Raw genomic sequence first — 25,252 nt, 5'->3', positions numbered from 1 at the left:
GAGACTACAGTCTGGGGAGAGCTGCAGGTAAGTGGCTTGTCAATCAGTGTCACATACTCACTATCCATGCTCTAGGACCACAGTAATGGAAATAGACCATAAGGCCTTTGTAACAAAGAAGCACTTTTTTAAAAGGACAGCAATTTTCATATTTATATTAAAAAATTGGCTTTTGTGTAGTTATGAGAGGCACGATCCAAAATGGTTGATATGACAATGGCTGAAGTGAAGCCTGTTTCCTAGAAAGTAATGGTGTGATTGAAGTTGCAGCCCTTGATCCAAAGATCTGAGGGGCCCATACAATACACAGGATCAAAGTTTGGTTATAGCCTATATAGCTCAGGACCCACAAACAATAGAGGCTTAGGAGAGATTCTGCAGCAAACAGGGACAGTGGAGGGGTCTGGCTGTCAGCACACTCTAGCATTCATGAACTGCAGAAATTCTGTGGTTAACTGTGATACTGGCTTTTCCTCACTGTGTTTGGGGCCTGGGCTTGTTGACATTCTGAGAGATAAAGGGCTATAGTAGGCATATATTTCAGTATGTATGGAGAGGACACAGATGTGCTTTAGCAGCTCGGGCATAGTAGGTAGGGCTGTCGCAGTTAAAGAATTTCCCTCACGCGCCTCAGCACTGCGGTGTGCAGTGTATGTGGTGCTGCACATTGACCCAGAATAAAACATATATATCGGGGTTGTACTTGAAAAATGGCAAAAAACAGCCATGCATGAGTTAGACACGGGCGTGTGCACAGGCACTTCTGTTTACTACATGTAGTTTTAGAGAGAGTATGAGGATATATTTATGTTATAACTCTGTCCTGCACTAAACTCATGTGGGATGGAGTGCTTGTAGACACTTGTCGGCTCTGCGGGCAGAGCGCAGGTTATCAAGTGCTGAGTCAAATTTCATGTGGTTTTAGCTCTGCCCGATGAGTGGTTTTGCATTCAAGTCTGCCGCTCCTCCAGTAAGTAACACGTAAAGAGCGTGCACCCACAGTAAACCCCCGTCTGCTCCAAACTCCAGCCCTTTGACTGAAGGGATGTTCACACCTGTTCTGTTACAAATTCTCAGTGTCTCCACAGCCGAATGGGTTCATAGTTGAATAGTAAAATCACGCCGGGCATGTGCATCAATTGCAAAATGCTGTTACCTGAGTCCTTGTGCGATGTGATTGATCGAACCGTACTGCGACAGCCCTAATGGTGCATCTCAGTGACAGTTTGATCAGAGATTCCCAAACCTGTAACAACATCCAGTGATCACACATTTACACGACCAGTAAATTATCTGTTCACCCAATAATCAGACCTGACGTGTGTTGTGATTTACTTGCCCAACATATATCTGATAATCCAAAATATCTGGTGTCAGTTAATCAATGGATTTTTTAGAATAACTGTTGTATTTGGAAGACAAAGTACAATGAATTTAAAACTAACTCAACATCAGGTGTAACCACCAGATCATGATTAGATTTTTATGTGCATGTAAAAATAACTACTGAGAGACCCACCACTGAACATAAACTAGCTGTTTGGTGCATTATGTTATCAATGTGGCAGACACTTCCTCCATTCTCACTGCACAATTTCTTCTTCCCCTGACCTTTTGAGGATGCAACACACTCTAAAACACACACACACACACTCACTCACGCACATTTTGCTTGTGTAACGGTTCATCTATGAATCATGAACTCTAAATATCAAAGCTAAACTTGAGCACACATTCACTCTGGCCTCTTGTGTATCCTTGTATTCGCCTGGTATATTGTGGACTGAACAGTTATGGATGGGTTTTCAGCGAGAGTCATTAAAATCAGGAAGTACTTTTCTATCCCATTGTTTGTGTTCCCAAACTTTCGGGGCACAGAAGTGTTGCCTCAGGAGCGGTGTGCCTGTGTTTGTTCATCTGGCCTTCTCTTGATGTCTTTATTTTGATGTTGTTTTGCATCAGTCTGGCAGACATTAAAAATTGATTTATGAGAACAGGCGTGTGAGTCAAAGGCAGAGAATAACAGTGCATCGGGCGTGTCTGGGCTTTCCCATTAATCACTGGAGTTCGTTTCGAATTTTTGCTTTTTTCGCATTTTGCAATATCACAAAACTATTCTTGTTTGCCAGAATTGTGAAAAAGACTTTACTTATCTAAAATTTACTGTGATTACATTGCTTTCCCCACGATTCTCCAACATAAATGGCGTTCCATGTGACTGACATATGGCCCGTTTTTGTGCCAAAATGTCAAAGCAATTGTCAAGTGGGGTCAGAGTTATTGGTCTTCTAAATAAAGGCTGAACCAAAGACCTGAACATGGTTTTGTTCTTGTTAACTCCCAAGTAGAGCATGACGTCTTTACTTGTGGTGTTTCTCTGAACAACAACTTTGGAAATTAATTTCAGTTTTATCAGAAGGAAGAAAAAGACTCGCAAAAGGAGTCACTTTTGGCGTGGGTTCATCCTTCTTCACCGCGTCTTCGTGAAGATTTTAAAATGCATTTGCTTTATTCACACAGTGCACATTAAATTAGCCTGATCTAATTTTGTACAACATGATGCCAGAGACAGTTTTTTAATTGATAATGAACAAAATTAACTTTTTCTAATGGGTAATGCCCCTGGTTATCGTTATTGGATGGCTTTCAAGCATGTTATTTACAGTTTGTACATGATAACGTCCCATTGTTCATCTCTCACTGCTCACCGCAAACAACAATCCCCGTTCTTACCTTTGTATTCCTCTTCAGTCTCGTCTCCCCCTTTTGTGCAAGTCTTCCCCTGTTCAAATCCCTTATTAAAGCAAACCAATTTGAACTATACTTGTGACCACAAAGAGGGCTGATAAGATGTTAGCAATGGGAGGGGCCGATAGCGAGGGAGGTCAGATGGAGCTGTACATGGCGGAAAGCGAAGCACGGCAAAGCTAATGAAAAACCAAGTTTGCAAACTAGCTGTGCGCACAAGATAAACATCAATTAATTTCCCCCTCAAGAAGAAAGAGGAGAGAAGTAGGGAAAGCTGAAGGGAGGGGCTCTACTTTGTTGCCTCACCACTGCATAATTATTCAAATAAAAGGGAAAAAATAAAACTTTGATTCATGTTTTATTGACAGTGAATGGGATTTCTCAGCGTTAGGAAGATGTGGGCCCAAAATCCATGCAGTGATTTCTGTCACATGCAATGCCCTCATCTCCTCGTGTCGCCATTCTCAGCCGCATTCTCCTGGAAAAAAAGTTGTAAAATCCTGTCAAATATTCATGACCATTGCCTTGGTGTGTATTCAGAGTGTCAAGTCTGAGAGCAGCTTGCAGATATTAATCTATTTCAGAATGAATAACGCCCAAAGTATGACAAAGGATTCAGAAACTTAAAGCAAACCCGTAAGTAATTAAGGTGAATAGCATCATTTTTATGTATAGAGGTCACCATTGCACATGAGTACTACATAAAACAAGGAATTATAAGTGTTTGTCTAAAAGGGTAATGCTCTACTTAACAGCACAGCACAGTAATCGTGGTAATTAGATGTAAATTATAGGACACTTTTGGCATTCTTTCTTTGTTTAATGGCAATATGATTAATCTTAATGTAGCTCTGAATACTTGGGATTATATTACTTTATTTTATTGGTAGTGACATTAAAACATGGCCCCTATACAACCCCCTCACAACGACAACATTCAGCATTATAAATGCTGATAGCAATGCCATGCAAACCACTCAGTTTGTTCATTAAGACATTATTAAAATCAAATAAATAACGTAATGAAGAAAAACAAGGCTCGATTTCCATCATTCATAATTCAACATTAATAATATTTACTTCACATTGGAATATTGTCCACATAACACGGCTCTGTAAATGTTCTAAAGGAGAGAGAAAAAAAGTCTAGTGTCTGGTTTCAGATGACTCGGCTTCATCTGTAAAAACAACACATACTATGCAGACATGTTACCAGAAAAATAATGTGTTTTTCATCATTCCCTGATTCCCTGCTGATCTCCTCTCGTGTTTGTTTGAGCACTTGTGTGAAAAACATGACCTGGAAACATTTCAGGGGGCTTTCTGCACTGAAGACACACATGTCCATGCATACATACCATCCAGACATCTGAGGAGGGCATCCTTGGAAAGCAACAGGCCGGATTTTGAGAAGAATAACAAACCAAAGGCTAGAGAGGCAGGCTAGTGTTACGGCTCACTTATTTCTCCTCATTTGTTCTTGTTATAGCCACGCGTACCCAGGGCTCTCTCACATGTAATCTATGTCCATGGCTCAAAATGTGCCTCCTGCTAATGTGAGTGTAAAATTGTAGAAAGTTACTTGCCCTGAGTGCTGGCATGCTTCTGCCCCCTCGCTTCTGTGTTGTGTCGGCTGCTGTAGAATCCATTAGGAACACTTCTAGGAGCTTCCAAATCTTGCTGACTTGATGCAAGGCTTTGCGCACACTGGAGCAGAAGCCTTGTAGCCACCAGCCATTGGGTGAGATGAGACCCCAGCCCCGCGTTTTGGGGATTTGGGCTCTTTAGACATGATGTGGCACATAAGAAAGATTTATTTATCTGGAGTTTCCCAGCGCCCCGAGCCAGACTTCTTAGTTGGGTCTTTATTTTTGCTCAGCACAACTCTGAAGGTTTCCAGATGGTTGTAATGGCTTGTAACATGGATAAATGTAAGTAGCACAAAAAAGTTGTACCATAAAAACGCAATTTATTTTTCTTATGGAGATTCTGAAATAGCTGTGCACAGGAGCAAGAACAATAGTGGACATGTCCTTGGATTTATTTCAGGTTTTTGAAATGGGATTAATGGACCAAATTTAAACATAATTTACTCTGTAAAAAGGCGTTATTGCTGTATAGTATATGTAGCTGTAGCTGTAGGTGCTGGAGTGTGTATCCATTTTTAGTGTGACATTTTTCATTCTTTTCATTTCCTTTGGAACGCTACAATTTAATTATTGCTCACTGTTATAGGATACTGTTTTATAGTGTAGACTGCAGTCTATATGGCATTATAAATCACTGGGGGACTTTTGAGGAAGCTAGAATTAAAACTAGTGTGAAAGTGGTGTATATAAACACAATATATAGGCCCTATCCAGCCACTGTTATCTTAATATTTTTACATATTCTGTGTTTGCAGTCATGAAATATTGTGTAAGAACCGTGTTTATTCTATTTTATGTATTTTAATCCAGTTTAATCCTGTTTGTTTTGATAGTAAATTCTATACTCTTCAAATCTTCATTTCCCCTTGGCTCTCCCTCTCATTACCTCAAATGTTCAATCTTGTGGACTGTGATTTGCTTTTCGATTTCACATACATTCTAAACCAGATGATCTTGCAGTGCTGCAGTCCTCATTCACGCAGGCTATTTCTTGTGGAAATGCAAGTGCCTTTGGTGATTAGAAACCATTAAGACTGAAAGTATATTTTCAAAAGACAAAAGTCTGTTTTGATTTGTCTGATGCTCTGAACTGTGTGTGGGCTGCTCCCTGTGAGTGACAGCTGAGCAGCCTGCTGGGTTCAGACGCACGACCCACTTCCTTTGCTAAATGAAGCCAGATAACACAGCGCTTTATAGGTTTTAATGTAAGGTTAACAGATCTTGAACCAACACACAACTCTACATACCAACACCCCCAAGCAGATAACACAAATATGTTCTGTGTTAGCTTTTATACACACTTTACCATCTGCTCGCTAACAGATAAAGGCAGTGGTTACTTGCATGCTAATGTTCCACTGTTGTTGTTCCATCACTTCCGTCATTAAACTTTCAAATGCGTTCTCATAATTTAATAAGCAACTCCCTTTACTGTTTTGTGTTATTGTGCTTTGTGATGGCAAAACAGAAAAAAACAAAATCATATTCTATAGGGCTATTTTCTATTTCGAGTTAGTGCATGCAGGGGGTAGGCCATTATTGACATGGTTGATTAAGCCACTGCATCTATTTAAGTGAACGGCACAGTCATTTCACAGAACAATATATTTTTTTGATTAGTTCATGAAAGGATTGTGTGTGTGCACTGACTGAATGAATGACCAGAGGAAATATTGACAGAGGATACGGTCAAGGTAATTAAAATGAATGGGTCTAATGTAAACATAATTTATTCTTAATGAATGTGGCTTTCATGTATAAAACCTTTTAGCGATCAGAAGAATAGTGACTAGAGCTAAGCAGGAATCTATAAAAGATGAATTAGTAATGGGCTGTAAAAAAAAAAAAAAAAGATAATAATGATAATAATAATAATGATAATAAATATAATAATAATAATAATGATAATAAATATAATGACAATAATAATAGTAATAATAATAGTAGTAATAATAGTAATAATAATAATAAGTAGTACAATTAATACTAATAATCAGGATGAGGTCAACCACAAGTCAAAATAAGTTCAAGGTTGGGAATAGTTGATATAGTGTGTAGACTTTAGTCCAATATCATAAGTTAGGGATATGATTTGTTGTATAAGATCAAAAAAACACAAATTTTGAAGTGTGATTCATTGCTGAAGTAAATATAGATAATAAACAGTAATATTGAAACCAAATCATAAAGCAGCATGTTTTCCCAAAAAACTATTCTAAATGCACAATATTAAAAAAGCCTGAGCTGAAATTAAACAACAGAACGTAACACTTAAGTAATTAGTTTGTGTCTATAATGAATCATTGAAGTTATTTATTAAACCTTCTACAGCTCAAATATTTTAAAAAAAATCCATCTGCTACAAAAATGGTCATGTTTTTTATATCGTGCTTTTCCACGTTCAAGACACTGAAACCACTTTACATCAAGGAACCACTCACCCAGGGAATTGCATCACCAACCTGTGGCTCCGAGGATCGGACCAATCTACCAAGGATGTTTATGTCAAGAATAAAATCTTACATTTTAAGCTGTCTATGAATGCAAACAAATATTGTATCCCGATAAATTACAGAAAAGGAATCGTGCAAGCAAACTGGTACATGCAGAATTCAGCCTCTACGTTGAAACCGTTGGATCCAATCTTTCACTTTGCCCTTCGTTTTATTACAGGTGATGGATTTGAAACTCATCACTGTATTCTCCGAGGGAAAGTGGGTTGGCCATCACTATCTGTTAGAAGAGAACAGCACTGTATGAAGTTTATCTATAAGGGACGACTTCAAAAACTCACAGAATACCTCACCTGTTTTTTAACCATTGAAACCGGAACATTTAACACCAGATCACATGACTGTATGAGACTAAGGACGAGCTGCACCAGAACTGAGCCAGGAAAGAGGGTTTTTAGCTGTTTTGCTTCAGAAAAATACTTAGAAAACACTCCAAGGAAAAGCTAAACTAAATACTTTGGTGAAACAATCGCAATTTATTAATCTGATAACAAACTTTTATACACACATCTGCACCTGTTTTTGATGTTTTATATGGATTTATTTGTTTTTTGATTGTATTTTTTTATTTTTTTTCAGTTTGTATTACAACAGAGTAACAGAGATGCCATGAAAAAGAGTCCAAGTGCTCTCATTTGGTCTAAATGAATAAAATAAAAATATAAATTAAAAAAAGAAATAAATCAATCAACAAATAAACAAACCTACAGCTCAAATCTTTTAAAAAATCCATCTAATACAAAATGGTCATGTTTTTTTATATAGCGCTTTTCCACCTACAAGGCACTTGAAGCTCTTTTACATCGAGGAACCACTCACCCATTCAACTACCAAAAGCATTCATCTGTGGGAGGTGGAATTGCACTGACAACCTGTGGCTCCAAGGATCTGACCGCACTACCAATGATGTCAAGAGCAGGACCCCCAAAAACTAGTTCTATTTGTCATATAATGAACGTTAAGTCGATCTCGTATTTACCATAACAGTCTTATTTAGTTTGTTCATTTACTATACTTTATTGTATCAGGAAAGAATGGATATTTAGTCTTTTTTGTTTACCCACGTACAGATCTTTACATCATGATGCATTAGTAAAACAGATGTGGACCCTATGTTTCCAAGTTGTGAGTCGTAGAACAAAATTTGCAGTATTTGAGTTCGAGATTAAATAAGACAAACAAATTGACATTTTCTTTCATTTTTGTAACAGAATATCAATGATTATGATTACCACTGACATTTACCGCATTCTCTCCAACCAAACGCCGAGGCTCATTTCAGCTGTGTATCGACTTGTTTCTCCCTGCTCCAATCAGTGTCTGCATGTCCCTCATTGACAATAATAGGACTCCGAGTACAACTAAAGTCAGGCGTACAGCGGGGAGGCATCTTAAAACAAGCAAATCATTAAAACTCAAACGAAACCATGCTGTTTGCTCGGACGGTCAGGTGTCTCTCGTATTGTCTCGTACGTGCAGAGAGAAAATGGAAAGGATGAGCTTGTGTGTCGCACCATTAACCTATATCGATGCGGGCGCCATAGGAAGCTCTTCACAGCGGGGGAACGTCATATAGTCTGGTTGTTAACAGCAGTGCGGCGACATCGATCCAGACTCCAATGTCAACCTCCCCTATTGCTCTGGAGATGCGCACGCATGCTCCGGCTACAAGAGCAGGGGTAGTCGTGTCATGTAATCGTGTGGGTCAAGACGCACTCGGGGCTCTTGGATCAACATGTGGTAGTGAATGAACTTGTTGTGGTAATCAGCTTCCCATGTATCTGACGTATAAGTGGTTTGAACTTGTGACTTGGAGTAGTAACCAGGAGCAGTGGCACATTCTGGATTATTGCAGTATAAATATGTGTGTTTTGAAGTATAGCTGTGCGTTAAATGAATATACAATTGAGCAATAACAGGCTGCACATCTGAGGTAATTATTATATTGTGATTTTCTGCTTTTCTGTTTAACTTAGCAAAAATATACACTGCCTGGCCAAAGAAAAAAGGTCATGCACTTTAATATTTGGTTGTTCCGCCTTTAGCTTTGATTACAGCATTGTTTCGATTTCGCTTCTGCAATGTCACAAAATGTATTTCCATCTAGTGTCGCATTAATTTTTCAACAAGATCTTGCATCGATGGTCGAGTCTGACCTCTGCACAAAGTCTTCTCCAGCACATCCCAAATATTCTCAATGGGGTTAAGGTCTGGACTCTGTGGTGGACAATCCATGTGTGAAAATGATGTCTCCTGCTCCTGAACTGCTCTTTCATAATTTGAGCTTGATGAATCCTGGCATTGTCATCTTGGAATACGCCCGTGCCATCAGGGAAGAAAAAGTCCATTGATGGAATAACCTGGTCATTCAGTATATTCAGGTGTCAGCTGACCTCATTCTGCTGAACCTAGACCAGACCAACTGCAGCAACCACAACATATTTGCTTAGTTAAATCCAGGTGCAACTTTTTTTTCTTTTTTTTTTTTTTGGCCAGGACATGTATGTCATGTACTTTTCCCCTGTTACAGTGAAGTGTCAGTTCTCAGAAATGGCAAGTAGCTGGGTTGATGTTGCATGATGGATGTGTAGTGACTGTACTATCTATTGTTAGTTGTCTTTTGTTGTGTTATTGTCATCACAAATTTCTCCATAAGCAGAAATAAAGGCTAATCTAATAAAAATAAAATAAAATCAATAAATGAGTAAATGAATAAAATGAATAAATAAATTGAATGAATAAATAAATATAAATATACATATAAATAAAAATAAATATAAATAAATAAAATACAAAAATAAATACAAATAAAACAAATAAGTGCTATAGAAAAAAAAATGGATCTAGGTTCAATGAACATCTAATATATATATACATTTTTTTTTGGCATATTGGTTACACTAGACGCAAGAATGACTTTGACAAAAGAGAAATTGCGATACTTGGACTGGGTCACAGTGCCTCCAAAACAGTTTCTACTGAAGGTGGTCCAGGCAAGAAACGGCAATTCTCCACGGTGATAATAATGTCATTTTGCAGAGGTCAAGACGCTCCTTCCATTTGACTTTTCTAAGTGCATGAACTTGTTGTGGTAATCTACTTCCCCTCCCATGTTTGTGACATTTAAGTGATGTGAACTTTGAATGTGGCTGGAGGTATAGTAACGAAGAGCAGTGGCGCACTCTAAAATGGAGTTCACACTTGAGAGACGATTGTATTGTTGCCTAATGGGCTCTTCCGTGGAGTTGGGGCACCATAATGAGCACTTTTCCTGCCAGATCTGTGTACATCAGCATTCACACCTCAGACATAAACACTCCCATTTCCGAAAAGATGTGTATTAAAGGCGGCAGTGCCATTTAAGTATCGTCAAAGCTGCTCTCTCGCCTTTTGCTGCGGTCGTTTCAATTCAAGGGGCTGCTCACTTCCTCCGCGCGCTCATTAGCCTATTACGCTTTCAAAGGAACACATTGATCTTTAATGATTCCCACGTAGATTTTATTAAAAGGAGTGTTACCGTCCAATTATTTTACTCAACTTTAAATGCACCCATTCTTTTATGAAGGTATGATGGTTGGTGTGGAAGTAGACATGTTTAGTAGCCCATTATGTGGAAGGGCATCTTATATAGGTGGTAGGAGAAGGCTGTGCTTTGACTTGTCATGTCATCTGAGGCGTGAATGTTGCTATGTCAAATGTACTTTTATATAGAATCGTCTATAATGTGCACATGCTTTTACAGATATGCCAAATTTGAATAATGGTTGTATTTCAAAATGCTGCAGAAAAAATCTGTCTCTGATGCTTAAACATCTACAGATCCTACTAATTTAAAGCCATTTCTGTCCAATTGCCAAAATATCTTCTAATTATTACACTGAGTTACAAAAAATAAATACAAAATTGGAAGTTATCTATATTTTTTCAACTGAATTAGGACCATTTTGCACCGCTCAATCCAAAACAATTACATTCATTTTTCTCAATCAGGTCAGGCTTTTATAAAGTTTTGCATCATATGACGTGAAAATATCCCTCACATGTAAACTAAAATGTCAAAAAACATGTCAAATATGTAGCTTAGTTCAAAAAGTTGATCTGATTGAGCAAAAGCGATTTGATTTTTGGATTCAGCACATCAAAATTATCCTTAATAGTTAAAAAAAAAAACGTAAATAAATTTGGTGTTGGCCAGTGTTATCATTCATGAGATTTTCAGTTTTGTCAGTTTTATGTATTCTGTTTTGACTGACATTGCCAGAAAAGTCATACAACCCTTAAAATATATATATAGGGCTTTGGACTGGCACAGTAAATGACCTGGCATCTCCTTGTGGTATATTTTCATGGGGTTATTGCAAGAACATTTGAACAGCTGTACAGTTTTTGGTTTTGGGGTGTGTTCATGATGTTCCTGGTTTGAGGCCAGTTTAGTCCTAATGTCGATAGACCAAATTTTGAAGTGAAAAATACTGTGTAAGTAAATATAGGCTATAAATGATAATATTGAAACCAAACCAAAAGCAGATTTTCCCTGGTTCCTTGCAGTATTTTAAATGTACTATCGTAATGTCTGGGGGGATCAAAGATTCAGACTCGGGGTAAAAAGTTGAACTGAGTTTATTTACAAACACGGAAATCTAAATGTAGATTGACTAAGCAGAAAGTAGAGAGTGGGACTGTAGGTTGACGTGTTCGAGCCGATCGTAGGGAGCGGGGTTAGAGGCTGGGGTGTTCGTACCGGTCGTGGAGGATTGAATCGGAGGCTGAGGTGTTCGTACCTGTCGAGGTGAGCTGGGTCAGAGGCGGAGGTGAAGGGTAGTTCAAGGGAGCAGGATCTGGCAAAAAAACGAGAATAACCAGCTGAGTACAGAGATTATACGCCCAAAAAACTAGACTGAGCCAAGCAGACCTGTACCACGGGGGATCCCTGATTGCTCACGGGCTGCAGGTGTGTCGTGGGTGGTGCCAGAGTCTCCACCCAGCTCCAGGCTCAGACACAAATGGGAGGGGGAAAGACAGTAAAGAAACACAGGGACAGACTGGGATCATGACATGTACAAAATTGTTAAAAAATATGAACTGCAATGAATAAATAACAGAATGCAACACTTAAGTAGTTGAGTGTTTGTGTCTATAATGAGTCATAGAAGTTCATAAATCAATCTTCTACAGCTCAAATCTCATTGTAGTACAGAAAAACAACCAAATATTTATCACTACTGCAAAGAAAAAGTCCCTACGATAAATTTGCCCCTTAAAATGATTCCATCTTTCATGAACTGAATGATGAGTCCTTATAGTATTTATCGTGACAGTCCTGGATGTAGACATGGTTTGGTCCTGCCTTAGTTTAGTTCCACATTGTAATTCTGAGTTTAATCTGTTTTGATTGAGTGTGACCACACCATAAATCCTTTTTCTGGGAGATAACCTTGATGTCTTTAGCCTATAACCCTATAATGTGTTAAACTATATTTAGAAATGTGCGACTTTGGACTTGTCAACATTATTTCCTAATGAAGTTCCCCTATCTCTTCTTTCCAACCAGTTACAAATCACAGCGTTTGCCTTTTACTGTAATATCCTAATGGGAATTTAAGGACAGAGATAAAAAAAACATTTTGTCTGCGTTTGAATTTGTGCATAGAGCATTTTATCCTGGGTGTCTCTGTGTGATGATAAGAAGAGCTTAGAAAATCTCGGCGAAAATCTGGGGGATGGAAAAGGCTGTTTTTTTCTTCTTCTTTTTTCTTTCTGTCATTTTGTCTGCTGCTGGCGTCATGCTTCTGCAGCTCTCTCTGGCTTCCACTGTCGGCGAATCTAACTTAAGCTCCAGTCTCACACCTTAAATCTTTAACACATCAGTGCCGTCCAAGGACAAGAGGCAGATTATGATGAGCAGATTCTGTTTGTAGCTGCTAAAATGGCTCCATGAAACTTTGATAACTCCAATTCCCCTCTCTTGACCGTTTACTTTTACTGTCTCGGAGCTAGAAATGCTAAGTCCTAGCACAGGTTTGCTAAAGGCAGGGCTCATTCTGTTTTCAGTGAATGTGATCTTTCGTTAATGCACTTAGGTGTATTTAAGGAGCCATTTTATGACTTTCAAAATGGTGACCTCATCTCAAAGTTATCCCTGTATGTCTCTGCTGTCTAGACAGAGCAGAACAGTGAGACAAATATGATATTTTCAGTCTGGAGCTACTTCCATTGTATTTTTTAATTGCATCAAAACTTTCCAAAGACTTAATAGCTAGTGTCATAGGCATTCAGTTTTTACTTCTGTTTATTCCTGTTATGGTTTGTGGGTATCAGGAGTGCATCTCAGTATTATCTGCTCAACTACTTTGGATCAATTGCAAAACCACTGAACATTTTGTCCTCCGAGTTACCAAAGCATGAAAAATGGGCAGCATTAAATTTTGATTTGAGTTTTCATTTGGGATTTTACAAATGTTTTACAGGAGCCAAATTGTGATATAACTGAAGATGAGTTTAGAGCATCTTCAAAACCATTTATTAATAATTTACTCATGCAGATTCAGGTGCTAATCACTGCTGGACACAAAAGTAGAGCACATAACACACGTTTTCTATATATATATCATTGAAGGATTACAGTATGTGGTCTTTCTGCTTCTTGCACTTTACAGTCTACATATTTTATAGCTCTGTTTTCCTTTGAGCCAAACCGGACATCTGTGCAACCTCTCCTTTGCCTTTTGTTCCTGGAAAATGTTTGCATGTGATTAATTGGGATTCATCTCACACTCTCTCTCTCGCATGTTTTTCCCGTTTAGACCCGTTATAATTACTCATTCATTCATGTCAACCTGGGCTATAAATACTATGGACTTAAAAAACAACAATAGCCTTGTGCCCAAACTAAAACGAACTTGAGAAAAACAGGAAAACAAACCAAAAAAGTGTTAATCAGTCCCTTCCCGTCTGAGGTTGAGTGTGTTTTTTTTATTGCGTGTTTGTCCGTTTTAGTGCGGTCACGTCATCTCTGTCCATTTATCTGTTAAAAATACAACCTCGCCCTTTTCCCCCTCCTCGCTTTAAAGGACACTTAGATCACTCATTTTAGGCTACCTCACAGCTTTTGACCTGTCCCTTGAGTGCCACTGCGATGTAAAGTTAGTTTGCAAATGGCTATAAGTCCACCTGACACTATTTGTAGTTACTTTTTATGATACCTCGAGCAGATGGGGCTGAAATTAGATGCGCTCGATGCATAATGCTGTGTGTACATAGCCGGGCGTCCATGGATCACTTGCACCATAGTTTATCAGGCAAGTGAATGACGCCCATTTGGTGACAGCATATTTTTACAGTGGGATAAAGGGAGCGAGTGTGAATTTATGAAGACTAAACCGGGAAGACGAGCAGGAGGCTGAAGGAAAGAACCGCACACAATCCCTAGAATACCAAGCACTTTTCTGGCGGAGAGAAGGAACAGAGGAGGAGTTGGAAAGATGGAGTGCGTCCGCAGAATACCAAAGAGACAATAAATACAAGACGCCTTTTCATGTCATTGGGAACATTAATTCAAAAAAAGTTCTTCCTTGGAGTTAAAAATACTATGGGACTCAGACTGACCATTTTTGAAGTATCGTTTTATAATCTTTTTCTGTAGATTGAAGCGAGCTGCGAATACGTTGCTGGCACCAAAACAAGAGCATATTTATTTAGAGAGTTGACAATTATGTATGCAGGGAATAATTCGTCTCCGAGGCTGCTTTGTGTTAGAGTTGTGCATCTAAAAATACATATTGGCACACACATTAAAAGACTCACTGCTCTCCCTTGGGTCGACACATTGTCAAGCACACTGACATTTACTGTACACAACTGGAGACACTATGGCGTCCCGACTAAGTACAACTCCTTGCGCTTGTTATGGGATTTTTACAGGAGAAAAAAAATGCAGGAGGAATATAGTTGTGGATGTTTTGAAAGAAATGTTCAGAATGTTCTCGCCAAATAGTCCCGTCCCCACATTAGGCCTTTGGTATTTATTTTGTTTACCTCTTGTGAAAGGGTTTTTGGTGTTAGGGCTGATTACAATTAACATATTAATTGATTTCTGTGTGATTTATTTTTTTTTCAAAGTGACCAAATTCTTGAAAACCCCTTAAGTTGTATCTAATTTCCAAACCTGCATTGTCATTTAATTAAAAAGTCCGTCAATGAGTCCTGATAGTTTTCACCTGCCAGCGGCGCCAGCTCCACTCTGATTATGTTTACTCCATACTAGTGCATAATTCCAGACTTAATCACAGCACGCCGTTTACCGTGGCTATAGCGTCACTCTCATTTCTGCCTTAATCAGTCTACAATCACTATGCATTTATGTCTGCTATGTGACAGTTATGGCTGACAGAGCTAGCATGGCGCATTGTTTTTCTTCTTTGTTTTCAGTGAACTATTCCAGCTATGTTACAATCAAATGTCAAAGGAATTCATAATACAATTGAGTTAATTTTGCAAAAGGAAAGCAAAAAAAAAAGGGGGTTTTGGGTGTACATTTTGAGATAATAGGCTCTGTAACGTTATTGCAATAAAACATTTTGTTGTTGATGGCACAGTTATGTCTCTGTACCTGCTAATACAGCCTCAAAAATTAAAAGAAGATCAAATCAGGACATCTATCTAAGCTGCAATAGTACTTACTGACTTATTCTTCTCAACTTAACACCCATGTTATTTGAGGTTAGTTGGCTTGTACTACTTTCGCTGTGAGCTAGTCCTTTGAGCTCACCCTCTGTGTCTTCACAACATCAAACTAAAGGGTTGCAAAAAAAAAAAACCCCAAAAATCAACATTTTATTGAAGCTTTGAACAGCCTTGGAGACAAAACGTGAGCATTGTGTTTGTGTGATGTGGTATACAAATAGCACATGCTTTATGGGGGGCATTTTTACTGCAAGAAAATTACCTAAACGCCGCCATCATCCAGTTTCCATTATCTACAATGGGCCATGCTGTGGACCATTGTAAAAAAAAACGAGGGATAAAGACTCTCTGGGGCTCACCTCATGCTTTTTTTCCCCCTCGCAACGAATGCACTTCTTTCAGACATTATTCACCGCTGTGTTTTTTACCCTTGTTATTCTGGGGTTGAAGGGTAGGTTTATTATATTGGTACTTATGCTGACTTTGTGATCTCTTTGTGTTGAGTAAGTCTCCTATGTGCTTAAATAAACTGGCCCCTGTTCTAGATAGTTCAGAGATGTGTAGATTTGGTTTTAACTCTTTAAAATCAATGCAAATTAAAAGGGTATTATCATGTTTTACCGAGCGTCGAAGTGCCATCCACACTTATATTGTGGAGGTATAAACGTCAGGGAAAGAATGGGAAAAAAACCAAAACAAAAACATGAGGGCAGTTCTCAGACTTCCATTTCAATGTTTCTTCCACTCAAATCTAAATCTACCTCTGAACGTAACTGAATAAAACAAGAACGCTCAAGAATTGTACATTTAAAATTAGGTTAGTGACATTTTTACCAAGACGTGCCTCAACCTTGTCAGCGCAAACAGATCAAATCTTGAAGATGAGTGACTCAAAAGTCTATCATCTAAACACTGTCAACATACACTTTATTTGAGAAGTTTTTGTGGCGCTCCGAGGTCGCCCTTTCAGCTTCAGCGTGTGTCAGTGTCACAGCTGAGAGTCTTTTATGTGAGATTGGATGTTCTGTTCCCCTATGACAAGCAGACGAGGTTGATATTATTCTGACTCTGTTGGTGGTGTTTTATGAAGTGAAATTCCACACTTACAGTCACTTAAAACTAAACAAGTTTACTTCTTTTTTTTTTTTGTACACATGTCTGTTTAAGGGTTGGAAGCGATGTAACATTAGGACATAGCAAAAGACGAAGTTAAATCTGTCAACTGGACAAATTGTTGTAGGAGGGAAGACATTTCTCTGCTTATTCAAGCTGCTTCTTCAGTTCTGGTCAGATTGCTGGTGGACACTGCCTCATATCTATGTGAGGGGAGGGGCTAACCACACTGAAACTGAAAAACCCACAAACTGGTTCACCCAAAGGACAAAACCCCGAGCCATAAACGAAGTAATGTGTTCTACTCCATTCAGTGTAGTGAAAAGTGCAGTGAGCGTTTCGCTGGCAACACCGGCGTGAGAGCTCCTCTGGACCCCAGTCTGCTGTACCAGACTCTCCATCTCAAAGTCACCAACCACTCCTTTGAAGACAGTGAAGTTCAGATCGTAGCCAGAGAAAAGAAATGGTTTGAGCGGGGAATTAAATGAGCTATTTTTGTTAGGAAAGAGAATCCTTCCTTAAACAGGAATGAGGCCTGAGACATAATCTCTCCCCCATCTATAACTCCATCCTCAGACCCAGAACAATGAGAACAATAGCAGGGTCGTTAAGGGCTGAATAGGGTAGTCTCATCTGAAACTGGAAACAAAAGATGTTTACAGTTTCAGTGTGGTTAGCCCCTCCCCTCAGACAGATATAAGGCAGTGGCCACCAGTAATCTGACCAGAACTAAAGAAGCGGCAATGTTTTGTCCAGTTGACAGATTTAACTTCATCTTTTGCTATGGATCAGACCTGGACGACTGAGGTTTTACACAGATAACATTAGGGCAGTTGCCTTAAAAATGTGCAATACAAAACATCGCTGTAGTGACTTTAGCCTGGTAAATGTTGTCAAAATGGGGTCTATAATAAGAAAACATAATGTGACTGAAACCCATGTAATTCTAAATATTTGGATTTATTCATTGAGATAAATGTCCAACTTGAGGACGTGTCGACTTTTCAGTAAAACCAGTGCACATGTGTTAAAGAGCTTTTGTACTTGCATCACAAAAATGACATACTTGGCTGTCGTGGGCCCATTGTTAAATTGGTATTCCCTTTTCGAGTGGTTTTTGGAGCAGCAGACAGTCAGTCAGCCAGCAGTCACATCCAGCTCTGTGCCCTGTCATTTACCAATCAGAGCTGTGGCCATAACACACCGGCTTCTGGCAAAACCTATACCGCTTCTAACAGCACGGGGCAGGGGTATTTCTGGTTTGGCTCAGAGATCTAGTGCTTTCTTAAAGGGATTAAAGAAGCATTTGGAATATTTGTGCCATCATTCTAGTCTTGGTCAACAATATACGTAAATGGTATATTGAACTGAAGTGTATTGAATTACTGGGAAAGGAACATTTTGGCTGAAACATGTGTCAGTCCAGAAGGTCAAGAGGCAGTGTACTCTGTAATTCACCAGCTCAGATAAATGAAATGAGTCGTGTCAGGGAAGACATAAAGGCTGTTTACTCTTCCAAAGGGGACATTATATGATGCAGAGGTTTAGATAGTAGCACTATTCTTCCACTGTGAGTAATTCAAATATATACTTAGTGCGGTACCTAATTTCCAGTGCTTATTCACACATCAAACAATGGCCATTCATCTTCCCAGCCCTGAGATGCTAGCGGCTGATAGGTGTTGTTTCATCACGGTTGTGGAGTGGCAGCTCTCTTGCCAAAAGCCTCATCTGATTACCTTAATAGAATTCAGGTTAAATTTGAACTGTTTGCCGAGTCTTCTCCTTGGCCAGTATGCAGACTGAAAGCGTTCAGAGGGTGTGACGCTCTGAATAAATGAACAGGATCGCTCCTAGCACTCACTCAACGTGGACAGGCTGTTTAAAAACATATTTCAAGTGAAAACAGGGGAGTTATGTGCCCCAAATAGGTCAACACTACTGCCTGCAATCACTATAATGTTCTCAATTCAGATCTGTTTCAGTTTTCCCTTCAGCTTCAGTTACATCAGTGTGATTAGCAGCTCTAATTGTCTGCGTGAACGTCAAAATGGTCGTTTAGGGTCTTTTGAAAAAGCCTGAAAGGAAACCGTCTGTCTCTTTGACTTTCTCTCAAGTCTGTGTCCTTTCTTGTGCCTTAAGGGTCAATCCCAGTCAGACACATTAGCAAGGCTGACTGCATAGATGTCTCCATCATTGATCAAAAACACTCACAAACACACACACACACAGTCTAAGAGCAGGAGGCAGCACTAAGCTAGGACACGCTCATATTTCTCCTCTGCTTCCCTGTCATGGAGCTCTTGCCTTTTCCTGTCTGCCTGATTTCAATCCGGAGCTGTTTCATTATTAAGGCGGACGGAACAGAACACAGTGGTGACAAGAGCAATACTCAGAAACATCAGAAGGTGACACATCATTCAATGAAAACGGGATCATTTTCTCTGACCTGCTTCGCCTGCTTCAAATTCAGATTCAAACTGTACTTTTACATTTTCATCAACTCACTCCCTGAACGTCCATCTTTCACGCGCAGCCCCACGATAAAGCATGCACGTGTATAACAGTCATACGCTTATTGTATTCACTTGTAATTTAGAGTCCTTTCACAAGTGACTGATGTCTTAAAAGCCGCTCTATTACGCCAATAACACAGTCAAAATGTTATTGCCACATGACAGTTTTGTGATGTTATGGCACCATCTAAATTACTGGTTAGAGATGGCATTTTTATAAAGGACACTGCATCATTCTTCAACAATTGTTAACGGCTTCCGACAGCTAGTAAACTCTTCAGTGAATCTCGTTGTATCACATATTAGCACATGAAATCGTCTTCTCAACTCTTAATCCATCTTTTTTGTTAGGTTTTATAGTTTTTTTTATTGTTTAGCTTTAAAAGAGCCGTTCATTTCAGCGACTTTTGGGAACGTGCTACCTCAGAGACATTTTCTTTATCTCACAATTGTCACAAAGATATGGAGTAGAACAGAATTTACTAAACCTGATTATTTATTATTTTTATTTTATTATTTATTTTCCCGGTTCTGTTTTCTCCTTGGCCCGACTGTGACCCCTTCCTTCTTCATTCTCTATCAATTATTGTGAATTAATCTTGCAAATCAATTACGAAACCACCAAAACAGCTACTCCATTAACACAGCGTTGGTAATAATGCCTAATAATATATATAAACTGACATTTTAAACTGATGATTTTCAGGTTGATGCACTTGTATGAGACTGGAATAGTTTTGCCAAGGATTTGTTATTTCCCATGTAAAGGCACAGGTCACTTCATGCCTAGTCAAATGCCTCTCTCTCTCTCTCTCCATCCATGACTCACAAACCCCCCTCTCTCTCTCTTGCCCTGGGCCACGATGAGCACATCACCAATCAAAGTCCCTCCACAAGTCAAGTGCAACAAAATCACTGACCACAAGGGAATCTCACGAAGGCTCACCACTCCGCCGCTGGTCAGGCTGTGGAGCTGCGGTCTTGACAGGCTTCACCGTTAGACCACAAATCGAGCGCGTTTGGCTTTTGCTGCGTGCATGTACTTGTGCCAAGCAAACCAGCAGAATGTTTTCTACCTCCTCATGCGACAAATCCAATTGCAGTCGGTCAGTAAAGCAGAGATGCCTATCCGAGAGACTTCACTTACTCCAAACCACTTCAGTCGAAAATACACTTTGAACCAGTCAGCAAAAGCTATCATTGCAGTAGAACTTGGTTTAAAAAACGTAAAAGATAAAATACAAGGGAACAAATTGGTTTATGTGTAGAGAGACCGAAACAAACCTAATATGAACTCACTTTTCTGCTTGATAGTCCACTCCTGCAGGCTATTGCTCTCATAGAGGAGAGCACCGGTATCTTAGAAAGAAAACTAAGAAAACAAAATCAACAGGTCACAGTGTGGATACCTGACGTGCTGCGGGAAAATATTTTGTGAAGTTCTACAAAAACAAAGAATATGATTTTTGCTATAAAATGTGTAATATTTTAAAAGTCAAGATTTTATTTTATTTTATTTTTTTTACAATTTATTCATTTTAACATGCCTTGATGTTAACATTGAGAACAAATTGACGTTTTTCTCATTCTCAGTTTATGGACAAGCCTCATGTGAAGCTCAGAACTGCCAGAATTCACTCACCGAGCTGCAAAGGCTGCACTAGCACTGACTCACGATTAGCTACAGGGTTTAGGTAGTGATGATTCAGAGTCTTTCGAGGTTTTTTCCAACAAAAAGACACAAAATGACACCATCAATAACTTGTCTATAATGTACAGTATAAGGACGAGTCAGAATTTCACCAGTAAAATCGATATTTGAACATGTTTACCTCGTATCTATAAACACAAATGACACTATGATTAACACTATATTCTTTGTCCTACCTTTCAGTTCCCTTGTTTGAACCTTTCCCTGAAACGTTTGTCCCGGCACTGTACACAGCATAATATCCGAGCGCAATAATCCCTGTGCCGTGTAATGCGTCGGCCGTGGTCGGATCTAAATGTAGAAGGTTGAGGAGATCAGCTATCAAGAGCTCTTTCTGTGCAGACTGCTCTGTTTAAAGCTAGACTCCACGCACCACTTCAATTATTCAAGTCTGTGAAAAGCAGGGCAGGTGGAGTGGGTGAGACTATGGGTTGGAAAAACAGCACTACACACACCAAGATTTACTCAACTTTTCTATTACCATTCTGTGTCGGAATATCAACTCACCTCCAAGGCAGCATCCTCGCACCTGCTTAAATGCATTCAAGGCAGTGTACCCTTCAGATCAAGTGCTGGATCCCCGATGACTAAATCTTATTACATATGCATAAGCTCTTTTAATATTAATAGACACATTGCTGTCAGCTTTTTAATATTCAGAGTGAGGGAGAGACAGAAGACTAGAGGGTGCCAGAGGTCAAGCACAGTGTATGGTGGGCACAGTGAAGTTTCTGCTGTCATGCTGTTGAGTGCACAATGTTCTCACTTTCTTTATGTAAGCCCTGCCTGCTGCTGTATTCATTTGAACTGTTTATACACACATCATCTGCCCGCCCGCTCGCACCACTTGATGTTGTGGTGCCTTCTCGCTCTCCGCAGCTGAGGCCTGCCCACTTCTGTCCATCAAACCGGGTTATAAATAAATACACGAGGTCTTATTGATGGGCTGATCTGATTTGTGGAGTTAAAGTTCAAGGGTGTTCTGTCTGTGTGTCCGCCCGTCTACGGTACTTTTTAGCATAATTAGATACTATGGAGATATGCATAATATTATAATGCCTTGTGGATGAGTCATAAGCACATTCATATGCCCGGGCTCTTCCCAAGGTTTGTGCTGTACAGATTTTTTAAAGATTTAGTTAAAAAATGTTTAATGCGCATCTATTTTAGACAGTGATGGAAATAGTAAAGATGTGTATTCAAGTAAAAGTACAGCTACATGGTTAGAATTATACGCATTTACAAGTGTTGAGAACTGCTGCCATTTTTATTTAAGTAAAAGCCATTTGTATTTAAGTAAAAGCCATTTGTATTTAAGTAAAAGCCATTTGTATTTAAGTAAAAGCCATTTGTATTTAAGTAAAAGCGGAAAGTTTGCATGAAAATCTATCGTTAGCTTTTTAGATCAGCCTTTTGGATCAGCCTTTTGCACAAAACAAATTAATTTACAAAATGAATGAACCCATGTTGTGTTGTTGTAAACCTCCATCAGCTCTGGTCAGTGTAGACAGTTGGAGAAACATCAATGAGACAAACGTAGATCACTCCTCCGAGACTCAAATGTTTCAAATGGAGCTCATTACAATTACATGCCTAGAATCTTATCCCATGAGTATTTGTAATTAGTTTTTTTCCACCCGTGATTTTAGATACGTTCAATATCTCATGACCCACCTTAGGCACGTTGTTAGGAAGCGCTCCAGGAATACGATAATGAGAGCACAATTAGAGTGAGCGACGAGGATTCCAGTGTTACTCATAAGTTCAGTTGTGGGTGCGTCAGAGCAAAGCGGCTACTGCATCAAAATAAAGAATTGTAGTGGTCCTAGATTGGGGTATACGTACTTTTGTTTCATCAAGTGCATCAACTGCATTTTAAAACAAAAAAAATATTCAAAGTAGAGGGCCATAGACCATTGGTAAATACAGTGAGTCTTTCATGGGTGCATTTTATATAACTTTAACAAAAACTTTAACCCTTTAAGGACTGAGCACACTATAGACCAGTATATCTCAGCTAGACTTTTATTATTTTGTTAGTTATAAAAATCATGTTAAACGAAGTATCATAATGTACTGCATTTTCTCCACACAAGTACCTCTATTTTACATATCTATGCGTATTTTTTTCTTTGACGCATCGAATAAGTGACTGGAAAATCTGGGCGGTATCTGCGCTCTCATTCGTCACCTTCGAGGGACAACAGAAGCAGATTACCGTAATGACGATAAAATATTTAAATAGCCTGTGTCTCTGCTTTGAGACGCTGTTTGAATTTACAGAGAGCACAATTGGTTGCGGAGTTGCAGTAATGGAAAGTCTGGAACCGCGCTCTATTAGCGACGATAGCATCCGCCGCTATAGGGTTAATTTCAGGTTTGTAACACAATGCAATGTGATGTTATTGTGGTTATAGTGGTAGAATTATTATTAGTAAACATACTGATCATTTGGTCCACTTCAGCAGGAGGTCTGACGGCCAACAAAAGTAGCTCTGCGGACCGCATTTGGCCCTCAAGCCGTAGTTTGGACACTTTCCTATTTACTTTCTTTCAGAGAATTCCTGTTTCTAAATGATCACAGCAACTACATACTGTATGATAGTGTTGTGTGTTGCATCAGTGTTCGTTCCTTTATCCAATGTGAATCTTAAGTTACTCTATTCTACCAAACTCAGCTTTAATTAATGCACAAATGTCGTATTATCTTATTCTGAGAAAGTGCTGCTTTTGTGGAAGAATTTCTCCTCTCCAAACTCGTTCATCCCATTGTCAGTCTCTGCTCTTCTCTTTCGCTCCTTTCTGCAGCTCTCATGTCAGATGTGTCAGTCAGTCAGGGTCTTAGCAAATCAAAGTGTGTCTGTCTCCGCTTGTGTGTGTACGTGTGTGTGTGTGGGGGGTGTGTGTGTCGGCTCTATCTAGTGCAGCCAGCCTATGTATTAATCTGACGTGCTTGGGTGACGTTCCTTAGTTGAAACTTTGCATGACTCCATGACAATCTGAGCTTAAGCTGAGAGAAAGGGCAAACCTGAGTGTGTCTGTGTGTGTTGTGTGTTTGTGAGTTGTGTGTTGTGTGACTTGGGGAAAAAGACAGAGCCCAAATGGAAAGAGACAGAAGCAGAGAGTGAGTGGCAGAAGGTTTGAAAGTGAGGCAGAGGACAAGAGGAATATTAAGTATGTGCTGGAGCTACAGAGAGAGGGAGAGCCTTTGAATTTATATTTGGCTTTGTGTATCGGCATTTAAACTAGGCCATAGTTCAGGACCAGGCTCTGGAATACTGCAGGTTTAGCAAAAGGAAGACAATGCACAGATCAGTTTTTATGTTGAGCCAAAATGTATAATGATGTGATGATGTGTTATGGTTCTCAGCCTGGGAAATAGAGATTCTCCTGCCGGTCTTAGTTTTAGTTTTAGATAAACTACTAGTCTAAAGTTTGGACACACTTTTTCATTTATGGTCCATGATGATTTACTTTTTCTTTTTTTTCTCACATCAAAATTAAGAATGGTCACAGATGGAATGTAGTAAACAAAAACAAACTCAAAGTAACTCAGATCTTGTTTTAGATTTAACTACTCTTTGAACCTGTGAAGTGAAAAACATTTTAAGAAAGTTCATCAAGAAGCTCATTGAGAGAAGGCCAAGTGTTTGCAGCTCTGTCGACAAAGCAAACGGCTGCTACTTTGAGGATTTGAATATAAAGTATTTGGTATATTTAAGTATTAGTATTAGTATTAGTATTAGTAGTATATTATATCCGGAGGTATAAATTTTAATAATTTCACAAATAAGTTCCATCTGAGTATAAGTCGCACCCCTGGACAAACTATGAAAAAAAGTGCAACTTATAGGAAAAAAAAAAGATAGAAAAAAAAAAGATATATAAAATGTAGAAAGCGGCTAAGTACATTGAAAAAGTGTGTCCAAACTTCTGACTGGTGGTTTATCTTAATATTTACTCACATTACGTGGTATTGTTTGTGTTGATGTAATGTCTGTTCATTAAATCAGTGGTCTTAGGCACAGACTGAGTGGAGGTGCTGCTGGTGCACACCTGTATAATGAGGAGTGAGGCTGGCCCGGCCTGTCGGCAGGGTAATGATAGGCCCTCTCGGCTCCCTGCTGGGACAGAGGCAGGAGACCTGCTTTAATTGCTCTCTGATGCCTCCGCTCGTGTGGGATGTCCAGATTGTTTTCAGACATGTTGCAGCTCTTCGTCACTCACCTTTAGCATAATCATATCATTCAATGGGACAGTTACTGCAACATAATAACCTTAGCAAACTCTCACACACTGCTCCTTTGGACAGAGAAGGTC

General features: G+C 39.2%; 1 protein-coding gene across 1 annotated transcript in view; it reads left to right on the top strand.

The window, feature by feature from the left end:
• Positions 1-25,252, top strand: part of LOC117389056 (CUB and sushi domain-containing protein 1-like) — a 234,072-nt gene that overhangs the window by 38,813 nt on the left and 170,007 nt on the right. The window lies entirely within an intron of this gene.

The sequence above is a fragment of the Periophthalmus magnuspinnatus genome, chromosome 3, assembly GCF_009829125.3.
Source record: "Periophthalmus magnuspinnatus isolate fPerMag1 chromosome 3, fPerMag1.2.pri, whole genome shotgun sequence".
Taxonomy (NCBI): Eukaryota; Metazoa; Chordata; class Actinopteri; order Gobiiformes; family Gobiidae; genus Periophthalmus; species Periophthalmus magnuspinnatus.
The sequence above is the reverse complement of the archived record's forward strand: the minus strand, read 5'-3'. Positions and strand labels throughout refer to the sequence as shown.